General features: G+C 49.0%; 1 protein-coding gene across 1 annotated transcript in view; it reads left to right on the forward strand.

The window, feature by feature from the left end:
- LOC115199226 (neurexin-2-like) overlaps positions 1-13242 on the forward strand; it is an 840225-nt gene that overhangs the window by 10154 nt on the left and 816829 nt on the right. The gene's annotated exons all lie outside the window — the stretch shown is intronic.

Consider the following 13242-nt stretch of genomic DNA (forward strand, 5'->3'; position numbering starts at 1 on the left):
GATCGGGGTTGTTGAGGGTAAAAGGGCCTGAGGAGGGCGATAGGGCCCGAGGAGGGCGATAGGGGTTTAGGAGGGCAATAGAGGTTGTTGAGGGTAAAAGGGCCTGAGGAGGGCGATAAGGGTTTAGGAGGGCAATAGAGGTTGTTGAGGGTAAAAGGGCCTGAGGAGGGCGATAGGGCCTGAGGAGGGCGATTTTGGGGTATAGGAGGGTAAAAGGGTCTGAGGAGGGGGATAGGGCCTGAGGAGGGTATAGGGGTTTAGGAGGGTAAAATGGCCTGAGGAGGGCAATAGGGGTTTAGGAGGGTGATAGGGGTTTAGGAGGGCGATACGGGTTTAGGAGGGTAAAAGGGCCTGAGGAGGGCGATAGGGGTTTAGGAGGGTAAAATGGCCTGAGGAGGGCAATAGGGGTTGAGGAGGGTGATAGGGCCTGAGGAGGGCAATAGGGGTTGAGGAGGGTGATAGGGCCTGAGGAGGGCGATAGGGCCTGAGGAGGGTGATAGGGGTTTCGGAGGGTAAAAGGGCCTGAGGAGGGTGATAGGGGTTTAGGAGGGTAAAAGGGCCTGAGGAGGGTGATAGGTTTTGAGGAGGGTGATAGGGGTTGAGGAGGGCAATAGTGGTTTAGCAGGGTGATAGGGGTTTAGGAGGGTGATAGGGGTTGAGGAGGGGGATAGGGGTTGAGAAGGGCGATAGGGTTTTAGGAGGGTGATAGGGGTTGAGGAGGGCGAACGGGTTTAGGAGGGTAAAAGGGCCTGAGGAGGGCGATAGGGGTTTAGGAGGGTAAAAGGGCCTGAGGAGGGTGATAGGGGTTGAGGAGGGGATAGTGGTTGAGGAGGGCGATAATGGTTTAGCAGGGTGATAGGGGTTTAGCAGGGTGATAGGGGTTTAGCAGGGTGATAGGGGTTTAGGAGGGCGAACGGGTTTGAGGAGGACGATAGGGGTTGAGGAGGGTGATAGGGGTTTAGGAGGGTGATAGGGGTTGAGGAGGGTGAACGGGTTTGAGGAGGGCGATAGGTTTTGAGGAGGGTGATAGGGGTTTAGCAGGGCGATAGTGGTTTAGCAGGGTGATAGGGGTTTAGGAGGGCGAACGGGTTTGAGGAGGGCGATAGGGGTTGAGGAGGGCGATAGGGGTTTAGGAGGGTGATAGGGGTTGAGGAGGGTGAAAGGGCCTGAGGAGGGTGATATGCGTTTAGGTGGGCGATAGGGGTTGAGGAGGGCAATAGGGGTTTAGGAGGGCGATAGGGGTTTAGGAGGGCAGTAGGGGTTTAGGAGGGCAGTAGGGGTTGAGAAGGGTGATAGGGGTTTAGTAGGGAAATAGGGGTTTAGGAGGGCAATAGGGGTTTAGTAGGGAAATAGGGGTTTAGGAGGGCAATAGAGGTTGAGGAGGGCGATAGGGGTTTAGGAGGGCAATAAGGGTTTAGGAGGGTGAAAGGGGTTGAAGAGGGCGATAGGGGTTGAGGTGGGCGATAGGGGTTTAGGAGGGCAATAGGGGTTGAGAAGGGTGATAGGGGTTGAGGAGGGCGATAGGGGTTGAGGAGGGCGATAGGGGTTTAGTAGGGAAATAGGGGTTTAGGAGGGCAATAGAGGTTGAGAAGGGCGATAGGGGTTGAGGAGGGCGATAGGGGTTTAGTAGGGAAATAGGGGTTTAGGAGGGCAATAGAGGTTGAGAAGGGCGATAGGGGTTGAGGAGGGCGATAGGGGTTTAGTAGGGAAATAGGGGTTTAGGAGGGCAATAGAGGTTGAGAAGGGCGATAGGGGTTGAGGTGGGCGATAGGGGTTTAGGAGGGCAATAGGGGTTGAGAAGGGTGATAGGGGTTGAGAAGGGTGATAGGGGTTGAGAAGGGCGATAGGGGTTGAGGAGGGCGATAGGGGTTGAGATACACACTGGTTGTGTGGCGCAATATCGGAGAGAGCGATTGCAAGGAAAGCCTATTTGAGAAGCACAAAGGGTCCTCTTGAGGAGAGGGTGAGAGGTGGCTCCCCAGCCACAATGGGGCTTCTTAGAATGGGCCAGTGGGGCAACGGTGGCTCTATTGGGGTTGTACAAAGAGCATGCCTTCATCAGCCTTAACCATCATAAAGAGGCTGGTTCCCTGATTGCAGAAGACCTGGGGGTACAGTATAGCACAGGCACCATTTAGTTCATGACACCCATTCATAGACTACACACAACCACCAAGGACATTGGATGAACGAGTGGGGTCATGCAATTATCTGCATCCTCTCTCACCTTTGTGGTGAGCGATAAACAGATTAGGTGTATTTACGGATAAGCGGTGGCAATAAGAGGGCAACGAAAGTATTGAAAATCAATCGAATGTCCTCGAATTGCTGTGTTATTTTCTTCTTTCTTTTGTATTTATTTTCTTTTTATTCAGAATTTCTGGAAGTTAAACTCTTCTGACTGTGGACATGGTGACCCGTCTTAGTGTCACTTCACTGTGTTCTAAGTTCCTCTGATGGCGGCCCCAGTGTTGCTGTTTTTCCTTTGGTCGTCGGGGGGTGACTGAGGGTGTGTCATAGTAGGCAGTTCTGCCCGCCCGGGCGCTCTTCTGCTCTCTGGTTTTGAAGGAAAAAAGCTGAGACGTGATCCGTCCGGATGTGTCAGAGGCTGCTACCAGAGAGCGAGGGGACACAAAAGACACAGCTCTCCCTGCCTCCTACTTTCCTCCTCCTTCTCACATCCTCTTCCTCTCCCCGGCCTAGCTCAGCCATTTCAATAACAATCCAGTCTGATGTCTGATCTGTTTAGAAAGTTGCTGACTTACTCCACTCTGATGAAGCACATAGGGCTCTATTCATTATTTTGGATCCATTCTCTGTATGACATTTTCCAGTATTATGTACTTTTCAAGGCATTGCAGTAGTGATACATAATTGAAATGCATCTAAAAAAAAATACAGTATCTTATTGTTCCACACATGATCTCCCCATAATAACCATTGATGGTGTTTCTCGTCAACAGTTACACAACATTCCCACAACCCTCTCCCAGCCTCTAAGCTCCATCCAGAAATGGATTATCAGGGCTCAAATAGTTTTGGGATCTGTGCCACAATCGTATCGTTTTTCAGTACCTATTGGGATGCAAGTCTATATTCCCTTCATTTCCCATTGGCAGAGTCCAATATTTATCCGCGTTTTTTTCCCCTCATTCATCTGGTGTGACCATGGGGCCAGGGTTCCAGTCTGGAAGCATACTTTCCACTGTGCTCAGAGGACACTTTCGGTACTGCAGCTTCACTGATGCCGAGACCACAATTCCTAAAAAGACACTTTCGCTATCACCTTTGTGGCAAAAATATCCATCGAATTTATTCAGTAATTTTTAAAATATTTTTTTTATCACTCACATCCAAAGATATTAATATGTCATATTCATCCAATGTCTGTCATGCTTCTGGATGATCAAATCTAATTTTACCTTACAGTGAAATGCTTACTTACAAGCCCTTAACCAACAATGCAGTTTTAAGAAAAATAAGAGTTGAGTAAAAAATAAAAGTAACAAATATTTAAAGAGCAGCAGTAAAATAACAATAGTGAGGCTATAAATAGTCAGGGTAGCCATTTGATTAGCTGTTCAGGCGTCTTATGGCTTAGGGGTAGAAGCTGTTAAGAAGTCTTTTGGAGTCTGCGGTAGCACAGAGAACAGTCTATGACTACGGTGGCTGGAGTCTTTGACAATTTTTAGGGCCTTTCTCTGACACCGCCTGGTATAGAGGTCCTGGATGACAGGAAGCTTAGACCCAGTGATGTACTGGGCCGTATGCACTACCCTCTGTAGTGACTTGCGGTCGGAGGCCGAGCAGTTGTCATACCAGGCGGTGATGCAACCAGTCAGGATGCTCTCGATGGTGCAGCTGTAGAACTTTTTGAGGATCTGAGGACCCATGCCAAATCTTTTCAGTCTCCTGAGGGGGAATAGACATTGTCGTGCCCTATTCACGACTGGCTTGGTGTGTTTGGACCATGATAGTTTGTTGTTGATGTGGACACCAAGGAACTTGAAGCTCTTAACCTGCTCCACTACAGCCCCGTCGATGAGATGGGGCTGTGATGATGTCATCACTTGCTCCAGTGTGCACTAAGTGCTAGTGCTCAGGCAGCATCAGCTCTGTGAAGTAGATGGCAGCGACAAGGAAACAGAGTATGAGAAACGTGAGTAGATTGTGTTGAAAACAACGGGCGTCCATCTTGGAAGCAGTCTCCAGTTCTTTTATAACTCAATGGGTGTGACTCACCATTTGGCTCTGTGGTGGTGTTTGCTTCTGCTCCGTGGCGATGACCCGGGAGAACACTAGATATGGATAGATATGGCCCCAGTACATACACATACACACCAGCCTGGTCTGCCAATGAGTATGTGTGTGTATGTGTGGATATTTGTGGTGCAAATGTCTGTTTTGTGTGTGTGTGTGTGTAGATCTGTGTGGTGCAAATGTGTGTGTGTATATGTGTGTGTGTGTCCCACAGATGGTTCCTTTGCCCAGGCTCCAGAGCAGAGCCCAGCTTTCCTCTCTGATGCTTCCCCTGCTTCAGTCTGTCTCCCCCTCTGTCTTCAGTCTGTCTCCCCCTCTGTCTTCAGTCTGTCTCCCCCTCTGTCTTCAGTCTGTCTCCCCCTCTGTCTTCAGTCTGTCTCCCCCTCTGTCTTCAGTCTGTCTCCCCCTCTGTCTTCAGTCTGTCTCCCCCTCTGTCTTCAGTCTGTCTCCCCCTGTGTCTTCAGTCTGTCTCCCCCTCTGTCTTCAGTCTGTCTCCCCCTGTGTCTTCAGTCTGTCTCCCCCTCTGTCTTCAGTCTGTCTCCCCCTCTGTCTTCAGTCTGTCTCCCCCTCTGTCTTCAGTCTGTCTCCCCCTCTGTCTTCAGTCTGTCTCCCCCTCTGTCTTCAGTCTGTCTCCCCCTCTGTCTTCAGTCTGTCTCCCCCTCTGTCTTCAGTCTGTCTCCCCCTCTGTCTTCAGTCTGTCTCCACCTCTGTCTTCAGTCTGTCTCCACCTCTGTCTTCAGTCTGTCTCCACCTCTGTCTTCAGTCTGTCTCCCCTTGTGTCTTCAGTCTGTCTCCCCCTCTGTCTTCAGTCTGTCTCCCCCTCTGTCTTCAGTCTGTCTCCCCTTGTGTCTTCAGTCTGTCTCCTCTTGTGTCTTCAGTCTGTCTCCCCCTGTGTCTTCAGTCTGCCTCCCCCTCTGTCTTCAGTTTGTCTCCCCTTTATGTCTTCAGTCTGTCTCTCCCTGTGTCTTCAGTCTGTCTCCCCCTCTGTCTTCAGTCTGTCTCCCCCTCTGTCTTCCGTCTGTCTCCCCCTCTGTCTTCAGTCTGTCTCCCCCTCTGTCTTCAGTCTGTCTCCCCCTCTGTCTTCAGTCTGTCTCCCCCTCTGTCTTCAGTCTGTCTCCCCATCTGTGTTCAGTCTGTCTCCACTGTCTTCAGTCTGTCTCCCTTTCTGTCTTCAGTCTGTCTCCCCCTGTGTCTTCAGTCTGTCTCCCCCTCTGTCTTCAGTCTGTCTCCCCCTCTGTCTTCAGTCTGTCTCCCCATCTGTGTTCAGTCTGTCTCCCCCCTCTGTCTTCAGTCTGTCTCCCCATCTGTGTTCAGTCTGTCTCCTCTGTCTTCAGTCTGTCTCCTCCTCTGTGTTCAGTCTGTCTCCCCCTCTGTCTTCAGTCTGTCTCCCCCTCTGTCTTCAGTCTGTCTCCCCCCTCTGTCTTCAGTCTGTCTCCCCCCTCTGTCTTCAGTCTGTCTCCCCCTCTGTCTTTAGTCTGTCTCCCCCTGTGTCTTCAGTCTGTCTCCCCCTGTGTCTTCAGTCTGTCTCCCCCTCTGTCTTCAGTCTGTCTCCCCCCTCTGTCTTTAGTCTGTCTCCCCCTTTGTGTTCAGTCTGCCTCCACCTCTGTCTGGTGAAGTCTTCCTCTATGGGCCACTCAGACACGTATTTGAAAACACACAAACATGTTAGCACGCACTCGCGCACCAGCTCACACACGCACAACCCCCCCCCCCCCCTCCCCACACACACACACACTACACACTATAACCCCTAAATCATCTAAGTAAAGATGTTGTGTGGAGAAAGGTCAGCTCCTCCCAAGCCTATCAAACTTCTTCAGAAGGCTTATCGATTCAAGACTCTTGCCAAGAAATGTTCTCCAAGGATCCAGGACTGGGTAGGATCTGCAAGGGGCAGATTGTTCTAGTTACCCACTGCTCAGTTTGTAACCCCGCTGTTCTGTTTCCAACCATACATCTTCAAGACTTGGCTCGCTCCCTCACGGCAACGGGAAACAGAAGTCAATGGAGGGAGAAACAGTATTGTTCTAGTCTTTTATCTCGCTCTTTGTTGATTTGATCTTTTTTTCTCACTAGTTGGTTTTGTTCTGAGTGAACCTCCCTGGATTCTCAGGTTGATTGTGTTCTAGCTGTCTTCCGTCCCATGGCTTAACTTTAGTAGTCCCTGGTGGTTTGCCTCAGCACTTTTCTGTGTAAGTCATAAATGATTAATGGTTACCATCTTGTTTGACTGCTGTTGACGTCTTGTTTCATTAATCATGGCTCTAATGATATGGAGTTTTCCATAGGGCATACAGAATGTTTTCTATATGATTCTGTGACAGTTGTAGTAGGTAATGCACAGCTTACTCTGCCAATATTTGGTTGAAGATTCCTACATTTATCATTTATCACAACATCCATTAACCCCAGTGTTATTCTAATTTGTTCAGCAGGGACCCCATTTTTACCACCAGAATTTCTGGGGACCCCATTTGTTTCCCAGGAATTTCTTGTGACCCCACCCCAAATCGAAGGATACAACCTTAAAATCGGGACATTTTTACATCAACAAATAACCTTAAATTCATTGCATTTTCATCTCTTATCAAAATGAAGAGAAACCAATAAATGCATTTACTCAATGAAATTGTATTTTCCAAATTCTATTTCTCAAAAACATGTGTATATTGTCCCACACAATAATATGTACTCTTAATTTTTTGTTCCTAAATTATTTGTTTTATTTGTATTTAAAACATTTTTGCCGACCCCGAATTTGAATACACTACGTTCACTGTTTGGTTCAGTGGTGTGTGCGTGTGTGTGTGTGTGTGTGTGTGTGTGTGTGTGTGTGTGTGTGTGTGTGTGTGTGTGTGTGTGTGTGTGTGTGTGGCCCAGAAGTCCTCACAAGGATAGCAAAAGTGGGGATATTTCGGCCGTTCCCAAAATAAAAAAAGGCTATTTTAGGCTTATGGTTCAGGTTTAGGGTTACAATTAGGGTGCTCCATCATGCTGGAAAAGGCATTGTTCAACACCAAACTGTTCCTGGATGGTTGGGAGACGTTGCTCTCGGAAGATGCGTTGTTACCATTCTTTATTTGTGGCTGTGTTCTTAAAATTGTGAGTGAGTTCACTCGCTTGGCTGAGAAGCAACCCCACACATGAATGGTCTCAGGAGGCTTTGCTGTTGGCATGACACAGGACTGATGGTAGCGCTCACCTTGTTTTCTCCGGACAAGCTTTTTTCCGGATGCCCCAAACAATCGGAAAGGGGATTCATCAGAGAAAATGAGTTTACCCCAGTCCTCAGCAGTCCAATCCCTGTACCTTTTGCAGAATATCAGTCTGTCCCTGATGTTTTTCCTAGAGGGAAGTGGCTTCTTTGCTGCCCTTCTTGACACCAGGCCATCCTCCAAAAGTCTTCGCCTCACTGTGTGTGCAGATGCACTCACACCTGCCTGCTGCCATTCCTGAGCAAGCTCTGTACTGGTGGTGCCCCGATCCCGCAGCTGAATCAACTTTAGGAGACGGTCCTGGCGCTTGCTGGACATTCTTGAGCGCCCTGAAGCCTTCTTCACAACAATTGAACCGCTCTTCTTGAAGTTCTTGATGATCCGATAAATGGTTGATTTAGGTGCAATCTTACTGGCTGCAATATCCTTGCCTGTGAAGCCCTTTTTGTGCAAAGCAATGATGACGGCACGTGTTTCCTTGCAGGTAACCATGATTGACAGAGGAAGAACAATGATTCCAAGCACCACCCTCCTTTTGAAGCTTCCAGTCTGTTATACAAACTCAATCAGCATGACAGAGTGATCTCCAGCCTTGTCCTCGTCAACACTCACACCTGTGTTAATAAGAGAATCACTGACATGATGTCAGCTGGTCCTTTTGTGGCTGGGCTGAAATGCAGTGGAAATGTTTTTTGGGATTCAGTTCATTTGCATGGCAAAGAGGGACTTTGCAATTAATTGCAATTCATCTGATCACTCTTCATAACATTCTGGATTATATACAAATTGCCATCATACAAACTGAGGCAGCAGACTTTGTGAAAATTTATATTTGTGTCATTCTCAAAACTTTTGGCCATGACTGTATATACTGTATTCTATTCTACTGTTTTTAGTCAATGCCACTCCGACATTGCTCGTCCTAATATGTACATATTACTTAATTCCATTCTTTTACTTTTAGATTTGTGTATTGTTGTGAATTGTTAAATACTACTACGCTGCTGGATCTAGGAATACCAGCATTTCACTACACCCGCAATAACATCTGCTAAATATATGTATGTGACCAATACAATTTGATTTGATTAGATTTTTATTGCTTCAGTTTACTGGCCCTCTAATTTCAGCAACATGGACAGATCCACACCTCAACACTTTCCCCCTTTCACCATAGTGGAGTAGTCCTAACAGCCGGAGCGATGCTACTATTTCAGCACCACACCTATGTGGACAGTTCCTGCTGTGTTGAGGCTTCAGCTTACTGGCCCCTCTGATTTCAACACCTTGCACAGCTCCACACTCCACACTCCAACTCTCCTATCCTTCTACGACACATCAGTGCAGGGATATTGTGTTTTCAGCACCTCATGTCCTACGGACAGCTCCCTACCGGGAGTGTATGATGGATAGTGTGTGTGCGCAGACATTTTCCCATTGTTCTGTAGGTGAGCTGATGCAGTGCTCTCCCCCTTCTCCCTCCCTCTCTCTCTCTCTCTCTCTCGCTCTCTCTCTCTCCCCCTCCTCCCTCCCCTCTCTCTCTCTCGCTCTCTCTTTCTCTCTCTCTCTCGCTCGCTCTCTCTCTCCCCCTCTCCCTCCCCTCTCTCTCTCTCTCTCTCTCTCTCTCTCTCTCTCGCTCTCTCTCTTTCTCGCTCTCTCTCTCTCTCTCTCTCTCTCTCTCTCGCTCTCTCTCTCTCTCTCCCCCTCCTCCCCCCCTCTCTCTCTCTCTCTCTCTCTCTCTCTCTCTCTCGCTCTCTCTGTCTCTGTCTCTCTCTTTCTCGCTCTCTCTCTCTCTCTCTCTCTCTCTCTCGCTCTCTCTCTTTCTCGCTCTCTCTCTCTCTCTCTCTCTCTCTCGCTCTCTCTCTTTCTCGCTCTCTCTCTCTCTCTCTCTCTTGCTCTCTCTGTCTCTCGCTCGGTCTCTCTCGCTCTCTCTCTTTCTCTCTCTCGCTCTTTCTCTCTCTTTCTCTCTCTTTCTCTCTCTATCCTTCACTCACTGAAAGTTTCACTCTGTTGTTAAGGACGGAGAAACGGAGGTATTTGAAGGTAAGTGTCCATTGAGTGCTGGGAAGAGACGGCAGCAGGCAGTATTAATTATTGATCTATGTAGAGGTAGAGTCAGGGCTCAGCGCCTGGGGATCAGACTACTGCTGCGATGACGGCTGATTTAGAGACATCAGCAGTCTCGCACGCACACATCCACACACGCAAGTACGAACACACACACACACACACACACACAGTAAGCAAGCAGCTTTTTAATCAACTCACACTTGCGATCAGCCAAAATCTGGGCATAGGGTGTGAAATGCTAATGTTGTGATCAGATCAGAAGCAGTGGAGGTGTAAGGTAGTGTTCTGGTGTTAAAGTGTTTTTTAGTGGAATTCTGTTGATTGTATCTAAATACACTGACATTTAGTTTCACATTAGGTAAACTGCTTAGAAACTATCTATGGGGAATGTATTATGTGAAATCAACTCGACTTAATTATGTTATTATTAGTAACCTGCATTCGATAAGCTCATAGCTTAGATATAACATGTTTGTTGACAGCTTGACCTGACCGGGACAAACTCAAGACCCTATAATGTTAAATTATAGTAATTCACCACTATTCTAAGCCAGACTGTTGTTGTAGCATGATTGAGCCAGATGTTGACCTGCATGGCATGGTGGCATCATGGTGGGATGGTGGTGACATCATGGTGGTGGCATCATGGTGGTGGCATCATGGTGGGATGGTGGTGACATCATGGTGGTGGCATCATGGTGGGATGGTGGTGACATCATGGTGGTGGCATCATGGTGGTGGCATCATGGTGGTATGGTGGTGGCATCATGGTGGTATGGTGGTGGTATGGTGTTGGCATCATGGTGGTGGCATCATGGTGGTATGGTGGTGGCATCATGGTGGTATGGTGGTGGCATCATGGTGGTGGCATCATGGTGGTATGGTGGTGGCATCATGGTGGTGGTATCATGGTGTGTTATAGTGGTGACATCACGGTGGCATGGTGGTGGGATAGTGGTGGCATGGTGGTGGTATCATGGTGGCATGGTGGTGGGATAGTGGTGGCATGGTGGTGGCATCATGGTGTGTTATAGTGGTGACATCACGGTGGCATGGTGGTGGGATAGTGGTGGCATGGTGGTGGTATCATGGTGTGTTATAGTGGTGACATCATGGTGACATGGTGGTGGGATAGTGGTGGCATGGTGGTGGTATCATGGTGGCATGGTGGTGGGATAGTGGTGGCATGGTGGTGGCATCATGGTAGTATGGTGTTGGCATCATGGTGCCATGGGGTGGCATAGTGGTGCCATGGTGATGGCATCATGGTGACCAGGTGGTGGGATAGTGGTGGTATGGTGGCGGAATCATGGTGGCATGGTGATGGCATAGTGGTGACATCATGGTGGCATGATGGTGACATGATGGTGGCATGGTAGTGGCATCATGGTGGCATAGTGGTGGCATAATGGTGTCATGGTTGCAAGGATAATCACAGCCTTCTGAAATGGCAGCTGACAACTTTCACACTCCCAGGAGAAGAGCAGTGTGCTTGTGTGTGTTAGTGTGTATTTGTGTGTACTTTTGGATGTGTTTGTGTTTTTTTGTGTGTATGTGCTGTCCCCGCCAAGGTCATGGGCTCACTGGGGTAGAGTGGCTCCTGACCAGCTGGTTTGTGGTGGTGGCGGGTGGGCAGGCGGAGGGCGGCGTGGGGACAAATGCGGTCAGGGGTGAGACAGGCTTTTAATCAAGGTTGACGTGTGACTCAGCAGGCAGGGAGGGAGCGAAAGAGGGAGGGAGGGAGAGAGCAGCTCCAGGAAAGGAGGAGGAGGCGCGGGTGGAGGAGGAGAGAGAGGAGAATGATCAAAGGAGGAGGAAGAGAGGAGGAGGTGGAAGAGGAGGAGAGCATTTTATTTCCTTCTCACCCCCACTAACCACAATGATGTGTCATGTCAGTCATGATGGTCAGCGGAGAGTGGAGGAGATGAGGAGATGAGGAGAGGAGGAGATGAGGAGATGAGGAGAGGAGGAGATGAGGAGAGGAGGAGAGGAGGAGATGAGGAGAGGAGGAGATGAAGAGAGGAGGAGATGAGGAGAGGAGGAGAGGAGGAGATGAGGAGAGGAGGAGAGGAGGAGATGAGGAGAGGAGGAGAGGAGGAGAGGAGGAGAGGAGGAGATGAGGAGATGAGGAGAGGAGGAGAGGAGGAGAGGAGGAGAGGAGGAGAGGAGGAGAGGAGGAGAGGAGGAGATGAGAAGAGGAGGAGAGGAGGAGAGGAGGAGATGAGGAGATGAGGAGAGGAGGAGAGGAGGAGATGAGGAGAGGAGAGCATTCTCCCTCTTCCCCCCACTTAACACTGTCCTGATGAACAGGGGAGATGGTAATTCAGGAGAGGGGGAGGAGGGGGAGTAGGGGGGTGAAGGGTGCCCTGAGGTTTGACATTAGTCAGTTAAACATGTTGCTGCTTACTGCAGAGGCAGCACTTAGCTCCCTGGGCAGCCCCTCTGCTCTCTGCCTGCCTGCTTCCTGTGAGGGGGATTGTCAGGTCACCCCCACCCAGGTTGACATAGTCCAGTGCAGTGATAACAGTGCACTCTGCTCCATAAAATATGGGGCTAGGCCGGGGCATATAACCATTTCATATTTCCTGCAGCATCTGGTGGCTTAGAGAGTAGAGATAAAAGATAAACCCACTGCTCTGCTCAAACGGCTGTATAATGGTTATACTGTAGCTGCTACAAAATAATATAGCTGTGTTTTTTTTTATTAAGGCCTAAGGCGTATGGACAATCGTTTTATGTCCTACAGGATTCCTTGGTACCTGTGAGTCTCTTGAACGCATCGGAGTTTAGAGACTTGAAACGCATTTGGCCTTTGATCTGTTCCACTGCACACCACTGCATTGCCCAATAGAATTCAACCTAAATTGAACACATTGGCTTTCACAAAGTGAGCAGGTGCACTGGATCCTGGTTGGATGTACAGGTTAAAAGAAAACTCCACCCCAAACTGTCTTTAGGTATTTGTTTAATTAGTCCATTGTTGGTATAGTCCCACATTTTTTTTGCATGTCAGCAATCAAGTTTTCAAGATATAGAACTTTAAAAATGCTGTTTTTAAAACGTTTGATCCATGACTTTAAATGTGTCTGGGCAACTGACCCACAGTGTCCTATATAGAAGGAAACAGAGAATGAACTGGGATATTAGTGGAAGGATACTGTACGTGTGGGTGCAGTGTGTCCACAACTTTAATGTCATCCGTTGCCGCAGTGTGTTTACCTTGGCTGGGAAGTGATGCTTGGAGGGGTACGTCATAGACACACTGACAGAGAGGGAGAGGAGCAGTTTCCTGGTCCACTGCGGAGTGACTAATAGTACACCAGGGTTGTCACTGGGGTGACGTGGCGCTCCTGGTCATACTTAGAGGACGAGGGGTGTTTGTCACAGGACAGGGAAGGGTTAAGGCGTAGCCCCCCTCCCCACCGTGGCCCCGTGCCTGACCCCTCAGGAGCCCCAGTGTTCCATCAGTGATTTCATCGCTGGACAAGCGACATCTTGAGCAGAGAGATGGGCCCTGGGCGTCAAATTAAAGGTTGCCATAATTTCTGGCTTTGTGTGAGCGAGGTGTCAGCTTACTCAACGGTTGGAGTGTGTATTTGTGTGTGTGTGTGTGTGTGTGTGTGTGAATGCGACGAATACGGTGTAGTGTGTGCGTGTGTGTGTGTGTGCGTGTGTGTGTGTGCGTGTGTATGCGTGT

Source organism: Salmo trutta, chromosome 8, assembly GCF_901001165.1.
Source record: "Salmo trutta chromosome 8, fSalTru1.1, whole genome shotgun sequence".
Classification (NCBI taxonomy): Eukaryota; Metazoa; Chordata; class Actinopteri; order Salmoniformes; family Salmonidae; genus Salmo; species Salmo trutta.